Below are 7,500 nucleotides of genomic sequence, written 5' to 3'. Positions count from 1 at the left end.
GGGCCTTGTTAGTACATGGATGGGAGACTGCCTGGGAATACCAGGTGCTTTAAACTTTGTGGATAGTTTTTCATTAATTATATATTAATCTTGCAAAAAAAAAAAAGAGTCAATGGCCGATCTCTGAATATTAGCAGGTTTGGGCCTTGTTAGTAGATGGATGGGAGACTGCCTGGGAATACCAGGTGCTTTAAACTTTTTGGATATTTTTCACGAATTATATAATAATCTTGCAAAAAAAAAAAAAAAAAAAGAGTCAATGCCAGATCTCTGAATCTTAGCAGGTTTAGGTCTGGTTAGTACTTGGATGAGAGACCGCCTAGGAATACCAGGCGTTTTAAGCTTTTGGGTTTTCTTTCCTACTTATAAAATATACTGGCCAGTAGATTGGCTGAACTTTAAATAGCCCTCTCTTCGGAGCAGTCTTCGCTTACGGCCGTACCAACCTGGCTATGCCAGATCTCGTCTGATCTCGGAAGCTAAGCAGGTTTGGGCCTGGTTAGTACTTGGATGGGAGACCGCCTGGGAATACCAGGTGCTGTAAACTTTTTGGAAATTTTTCACTTAGTGTAGAACAATTTTGCCAAAACATAGAGTCAATGGCCGATCTCTGAATATTAGCAGGTTTGGGCCTTGTTAGTACATGGATGGGAGACTGCCTGGGAATACCAGGTGCTTTAAACTTTGTGGATATTTTTCATAAATTATATAATAATCTTGCAAAAAAAAAGAGTCAATGGCCGATCTCTGAATATTAGCAGGTTTGGGCCTTGTTAGTACATGGATGGGAGACTGCCTGGGAATACCAGGTGCTTTAAACTTCATGGATATTTTTCACGAATTATATAAATAATCTTGCAAAAAAAAAGAGTCAATGCAAGATCTCTGCATATTAGCAGGTTTAGGTCTGGTTAGTTCTTGGATGGGAGACCGTCTCGAAATACCAGGTGCTGTAAGCTTTTTGGAAAATTTTCACTTAGTATAGAACAATTTTGCCAAAACATGGCCGATCTCTGAATATTAGCAGGTTTGGGCCTGGTTAGTACATGGATGGGAGACTGCCTGGGAATACCAGGTGCTTTAAACTTTGTGGATATTTTTCATGAATTATATAATAATCTTGCAAAAAAAAAGAGTCAATGGCCGATCTCTGAATATTAGCAGGTTTGGGCCTTGTTAGTACATGGATGGGAGACTGCCTGGGAATACCAGGTGCTTTAAACTTTTTGGATATTTTTCTCGAATTATATAATAATCTTGCAAACAAAAAAAAAACAAAAAAAAAAAAAGAGTCAATGCCAGATCTCTGAATCTTAGCAGGTTTAGGTCTGGTTAGTACTTGGATGAGAGACCGCCTAGGAATACCAGGCGTTTTAAGCTTTTGGGTTTTCTTTCCTACTTATAAAATGTACTGGCCAGTAGATTGGCTGAACTTTAAATAGCCCTCTCTTCGGAGCAGTCTTCGCTTACGGCCGTACCAACCTGGCTATGCCAGATCTCGTCTGATCTCGGAAGCTAAGCAGGTTTGGGCCTGGTTAGTACTTGGATGGGAGACCGCCTGGGAATACCAGGTGCTGTAAACTTTTTGGAAATTTTTCACTTAGTGTAGAACAATTTTGCCAAAACATAGAGTCAATGGCCGATCTCTGCATATTAGCAGGTTTGGGCCTTGTTAGTACATGGATGGGAGACTGCCTGGGAATACCAGGTGCTTTAAACTTCATGGATATTTTTCACGAATTATATAAATAATCTTGCAAAAAAAAAGAGTCAATGCAAGATCTCTGCATATTAGCAGGTTTGGGCCTTGTTAGTAGATGGATGGGAGACTGCCTGGGAATACCAGGTGCTTTAAACTTTTTGGATATTTTTCATGAATTATATAATAATCTTGCAAAAAAAAGAGTCAATAGCCGATCTCTGAATATTAGCAGGTTTGGGCCTTGTTAGTACATGGATGGGAGACTGCCTGGGAATACCAGGTGCTTTAAACTTTGTGGATATTTTTCATAAATTATATAATAATCTTGCAAAAAAAAAGAGTCAATGGCCGATCTCTGAATATTAGCAGGTTTGGGCCTTGTTAGTACATGGATGGGAGACTGCCTGGGAATACCAGGTGCTTTAAACTTCATGGATATTTTTCACGAATTATATAAATAATCTTGCAAAAAAAAAGAGTCAATGCAAGATCTCTGCATATTAGCAGGTTTAGGTCTGGTTAGTTCTTGGATGGGAGACCGTCTCGAAATACCAGGTGCTGTAAGCTTTTTGGAAAATTTTCACTTAGTATAGAACAATTTTGCCAAAACATGGCCGATCTCTGAATATTAGCAGGTTTGGGCCTGGTTAGTACATGGATGGGAGACTGCCTGGGAATACCAGGTGCTTTAAACTTTGTGGATATTTTTCATGAATTATATAATAATCTTGCAAAAAAAAAGAGTCAATGGCCGATCTCTGAATATTAGCAGGTTTGGGCCTTGTTAGTACATGGATGGGAGACTGCCTGGGAATACCAGGTGCTTTAAACTTTTTGGATATTTTTCACGAATTATATAATAATCTTGCAAACAAAAAAAAAACAAAAAAAAAAAAGAGTCAATGCCAGATCTCTGAATCTTAGCAGGTTTAGGTCTGGTTAGTACTTGGATGAGAGACCGCCAAGGAATACCAGGCGTTTTAAGCTTTTGGGTTTTCTTTCCTACTTATAAAATGTACTGGCCAGTAGATTGGCTGAACTTTAAATAGCCCTCTCTTCGGAGCAGTCTTCGCTTACGGCCGTACCAACCTGGCTATGCCAGATCTCGTCTGATCTCGGAAGCTAAGCAGGTTTGGGCCTGGTTAGTACTTGGATGGGAGACCGCCTGGGAATACCAGGTGCTGTAAACTTTTTGGAAATTTTTCACTTAGTGTAGAACAATTTTGCCAAAACATAGAGTCAATGGCCGATCTCTGCATATTAGCAGGTTTGGGCCTTGTTAGTACATGGATGGGAGACTGCCTGGGAATACCAGGTGCTTTAAACTTCATGGATATTTTTCACGAATTATATAAATAATCTTGCAAAAAAAAAAGAGTCAATGCAAGATCTCTGCATATTAGCAGGTTTGGGCCTTGTTAGTACATGGATGGGAGACTGCCTGGGAATACCAGGTGCTTTAAACTTTGTGGATATTTTTCATGAATTATATAATAATCTTGCAAAAAAAAAAAATAGTCAATGGCCGATCTCTGAATATTAGGAGGTTTGGGCCTTGTTAGTACATGGATTGGAGACTGCCTGGGAATACCAGGTGCTTTAAACTTTTTGGATATTTTTCATGAATTATATAATAATCTTGCAAAAAAAAGAGTCAATGGCCGATCTCTGAATATTAGCAGGTTTGGGCCTTGTTAGTACATGGATGGGAGACTGCCTGGGAATACCAGGTGCTTTAAACTTTGTGGATATTTTTCATGAATTATATATTAATCTTGCAAAAAAAAAAAGAGTCAATGGCCGATCTCTGAATATTAGCAGGTTTGGGCCTTGTTAGTACATGGATGGGAGACTGCCTGGGAATACCAGGTGCTTTAAACTTTGTGGATAGTTTTTCATTAATTATATATTAATCTTGCAAAAAAAAAAAAGAGTCAATGGCCGATCTCTGAATATTAGCAGGTTTGGGCCTTGTTAGTAGATGGATGGGAGACTGCCTGGGAATACCAGGTGCTTTAAACTTTTTGGATATTTTTCACGAATTATATAATAATCTTGCAAAAAAAAAAAAAAAAAAAAAAAAAAAAAGAGTCAATGCCAGATCTCTGAATCTTAGCAGGTTTAGGTCTGGTTAGTACTTGGATGAGAGACCGCCTAGGAATACCAGGCGTTTTAAGCTTTTGGGTTTTCTTTCCTACTTATAAAATATACTGGCCAGTAGATTGGCTGAACTTTAAATAGCCCTCTCTTCGGAGCAGTCTTCGCTTACGGCCGTACCAACCTGGCTATGCCAGATCTCGTCTGATCTCGGAAGCTAAGCAGGTTTGGGCCTGGTTAGTACTTGGATGGGAGACCGCCTGGGAATACCAGGTGCTGTAAACTTTTTGGAAATTTTTCACTTAGTGTAGAACAATTTTGCCAAAACATAGAGTCAATGGCCGATCTCTGAATATTAGCAGGTTTGGGCCTTGTTAGTACATGGATGGGAGACTGCCTGGGAATACCAGGTGCTTTAAACTTTGTGGATATTTTTCATGAATTATATATTAATCTTGCAAAAAAAAAAAGAGTCAATGGCCGGTCTCTGAATATTAGCAGGTTTGGGCCTTGTTAGTAGATGGATGGGAGACTGCCTGGGAATACCAGGTGCTTTAAACTTTTTGGATATTTTTCACGAATTATATAATAATCTTGCAAAAAAAAAAAAAAAGAGTCAATGCCAGATCTCTGAATCTTAGCAGGTTTAGGTCTGGTTAGTACTTGGATGAGAGACTGCCTAGGAATACCAGGCGTTTTAAGCTTTTGGGTTTTCTTTCCTACTTATATAATGTACTGGCCAGTAGATTGGCTGAACTTTAAATAGCCCTCTCTTCGGAGCAGTCTTCACTTATGGCCATACCAACCTGGCTATGCCCGATCTCGTCTGATCTCGGAAGCTAAGCAGGTTTGGGCCTGGTTAGTACTTGGATGGGAGACCGCCTGGGAATACCAGGTGCTGTAAGCTTTTTGGAAATTTTTCACTTAGTATAGAACAATTTTGCCAAAACATAGAGTCAATGGCCGATCTCTGCATATTAGCAGGTTTGGGCATTGTAAGTACTTGGATGGGAGACCGCCTTGAAATACCAGGTGCTGTAAGCTTTTTGGAAAATTTTCACTAAGTATAGACCAATTTTGCCAAAACATGGCCGTTCTCTGAATATTAGCAGGTTTGGGCCTGGTTAGTACATGGATGGGAGACTGCCTGGGAATACCAGGTGCTTTAAACTTTGTGGATATTTTTCATGAATTATATAATAATCTTGCAAAAAAAGAGTCAATGGCCGATCTCTGAATATTAGCAGGTTTGGGCCTTGTTAGTACATGGATGGGAGACTGCCTGGGAATACCAGGTGCTTTAAACTTTTTGGATATTTTTCATGAATTATATAATAATCTTGCAAAAAAAGAGTCAATAGCCGATCTCTGAATATTAGCAGGTTTGGGCCTTGTTAGTACATGGATGGGAGACTGCCTGGGAATACCAGGTGCTTTAAACTTTGTGGATATTTTTCATAAATTATATAATAATCTTGCAAAAAAAAAGAGTCAATGGCCGATCTCTGAATATTAGCAGGTTTGGGCCTTGTTAGTACATGGATGGGAGACTGCCTGGGAATACCAGGTGCTTTAAACTTTTTGGATATTTTTCACGAATTATATAATAATCTTGCAAACAAAAAAAAAACAAAAAAAAAAAAGAGTCAATGCCAGATCTCTGAATCTTAGCAGGTTTAGGTCTGGTTAGTACTTGGATGAGAGACCGCCAAGGAATACCAGGCGTTTTAAGCTTTTGGGTTTTCTTTCCTACTTATAAAATGTACTGGCCAGTAGATTGGCTGAACTTTAAATAGCCCTCTCTTCGGAGCAGTCTTCGCTTACGGCCGTACCAACCTGGCTATGCCAGATCTCGTCTGATCTCGGAAGCTAAGCAGGTTTGGGCCTGGTTAGTACTTGGATGGGAGACCGCCTGGGAATACCAGGTGCTGTAAACTTTTTGGAAATTTTTCACTTAGTGTAGAACAATTTTGCCAAAACATAGAGTCAATGGCCGATCTCTGCATATTAGCAGGTTTGGGCCTTGTTAGTACATGGATGGGAGACTGCCTGGGAATACCAGGTGCTTTAAACTTCATGGATATTTTTCACGAATTATATAAATAATCTTGCAAAAAAAAAGAGTCAATGCAAGATCTCTGCATATTAGCAGGTTTGGGCCTTGTTAGTACATGGATGGGAGACTGCCTGGGAATACCAGGTGCTTTAAACTTTGTGGATATTTTTCATGAATTATATAATAATCTTGCAAAAAAAAAAAATAGTCAATGGCCGATCTCTGAATATTAGGAGGTTTGGGCCTTGTTAGTACATGGATTGGAGACTGCCTGGGAATACCAGGTGCTTTAAACTTTTTGGATATTTTTCATGAATTATATAATAATCTTGCAAAAAAAAGAGTCAATGGCCGATCTCTGAATATTAGCAGGTTTGGGCCTTGTTAGTACATGGATGGGAGACTGCCTGGGAATACCAGGTGCTTTAAACTTTGTGGATATTTTTCATGAATTATATATTAATCTTGCAAAAAAAAAAAGAGTCAATGGCCGATCTCTGAATATTAGCAGGTTTGGGCCTTGTTAGTACATGGATGGGAGACTGCCTGGGAATACCAGGTGCTTTAAACTTTGTGGATATTTTTCATTAATTATATATTAATCTTGCAAAAAAAAAAAGAGTCAATGGCCGATCTCTGAATATTAGCAGGTTTGGGCCTTGTTAGTAGATGGATGGGAGACTGCCTGGGAATACCAGGTGCTTTAAACTTTTTGGATATTTTTCACGAATTATATAATAATCTTGCAAAAAAAAAAAAAAAAAAAAAAAAAAAAGAGTCAATGCCAGATCTCTGAATCTTAGCAGGTTTAGGTCTGGTTAGTACTTGGATGAGAGACCGCCTAGGAATACCAGGCGTTTTAAGCTTTTGGGTTTTCTTTCCTACTTATAAAATATACTGGCCAGTAGATTGGCTGAACTTTAAATAGCCCTCTCTTCGGAGCAGTCTTCGCTTACGGCCGTACCAACCTGGCTATGCCAGATCTCGTCTGATCTCGGAAGCTAAGCAGGTTTGGGCCTGGTTAGTACTTGGATGGGAGACCGCCTGGGAATACCAGGTGCTGTAAACTTTTTGGAAATTTTTCACTTAGTGTAGAACAATTTTGCCAAAACATAGAGTCAATGGCCGATCTCTGAATATTAGCAGGTTTGGGCCTTGTTAGTACATGGATGGGAGACTGCCTGGGAATACCAGGTGCTTTAAACTTTGTGGATATTTTTCATGAATTATATATTAATCTTGCAAAAAAAAAAAGAGTCAATGGCCGGTCTCTGAATATTAGCAGGTTTGGGCCTTGTTAGTAGATGGATGGGAGACTGCCTGGGAATACCAGGTGCTTTAAACTTTTTGGATATTTTTCACGAATTATATAATAATCTTGCAAAAAAAAAAAAAAAAGAGTCAATGCCAGATCTCTGAATCTTAGCAGGTTTAGGTCTGGTTAGTACTTGGATGAGAGACTGCCTAGGAATACCAGGCGTTTTAAGCTTTTGGGTTTTCTTTCCTACTTATATAATGTACTGGCCAGTAGATTGGCTGAACTTTAAATAGCCCTCTCTTCGGAGCAGTCTTCACTTATGGCCATACCAACCTGGCTATGCCCGATCTCGTCTGATCTCGGAAGCTAAGCAGGTTTGGGCCTGGT

General features: G+C 39.3%; 8 non-coding genes across 8 annotated transcripts in view; all 8 read left to right on the top strand.

The window, feature by feature from the left end:
- The first annotated feature begins 428 nt into the window (after positions 1-428).
- LOC113102700 (5S ribosomal RNA) lies at positions 429-547 on the top strand. The gene has a single exon (XR_003291085.1). It is a non-coding gene; the product is annotated as a 5S ribosomal RNA (ribosomal RNA).
- Positions 548-1,464: 917 nt separating this feature from the next.
- LOC113102699 (5S ribosomal RNA) lies at positions 1,465-1,583 on the top strand. Its single transcript, XR_003291084.1, has one exon. It is a non-coding gene; the product is annotated as a 5S ribosomal RNA (ribosomal RNA).
- Positions 1,584-2,773: 1,190 nt separating this feature from the next.
- Positions 2,774-2,892, top strand: LOC113102698 (5S ribosomal RNA). The gene has a single exon (XR_003291083.1). It is a non-coding gene; the product is annotated as a 5S ribosomal RNA (ribosomal RNA).
- Positions 2,893-3,965: 1,073 nt separating this feature from the next.
- LOC113102697 (5S ribosomal RNA) lies at positions 3,966-4,084 on the top strand. The gene has a single exon (XR_003291082.1). It is a non-coding gene; the product is annotated as a 5S ribosomal RNA (ribosomal RNA).
- Positions 4,085-4,587: 503 nt separating this feature from the next.
- On the top strand, positions 4,588-4,706 carry LOC113102707 (5S ribosomal RNA). The gene has a single exon (XR_003291092.1). It is a non-coding gene; the product is annotated as a 5S ribosomal RNA (ribosomal RNA).
- Positions 4,707-5,617: 911 nt separating this feature from the next.
- On the top strand, positions 5,618-5,736 carry LOC113102696 (5S ribosomal RNA). The gene has a single exon (XR_003291081.1). It is a non-coding gene; the product is annotated as a 5S ribosomal RNA (ribosomal RNA).
- Positions 5,737-6,805: 1,069 nt separating this feature from the next.
- LOC113102695 (5S ribosomal RNA) lies at positions 6,806-6,924 on the top strand. Its single transcript, XR_003291080.1, has one exon. It is a non-coding gene; the product is annotated as a 5S ribosomal RNA (ribosomal RNA).
- A 504-nt stretch (positions 6,925-7,428) lies between these two features.
- LOC113102706 (5S ribosomal RNA) overlaps positions 7,429-7,500 on the top strand; it is a 119-nt gene continuing 47 nt past the window's right edge. Inside the window, exon 1 of the ribosomal RNA XR_003291091.1 lies at positions 7,429-7,500. This exon is cut by the window's right edge and continues 47 nt beyond it. This is a non-coding gene — a ribosomal RNA (5S ribosomal RNA).

This window comes from Carassius auratus, unplaced genomic scaffold (genome assembly GCF_003368295.1).
Source record: "Carassius auratus strain Wakin unplaced genomic scaffold, ASM336829v1 scaf_tig00217747, whole genome shotgun sequence".
Taxonomy (NCBI): Eukaryota; Metazoa; Chordata; class Actinopteri; order Cypriniformes; family Cyprinidae; genus Carassius; species Carassius auratus.
The sequence above is the reverse complement of the archived record's forward strand: the minus strand, read 5'-3'. Positions and strand labels throughout refer to the sequence as shown.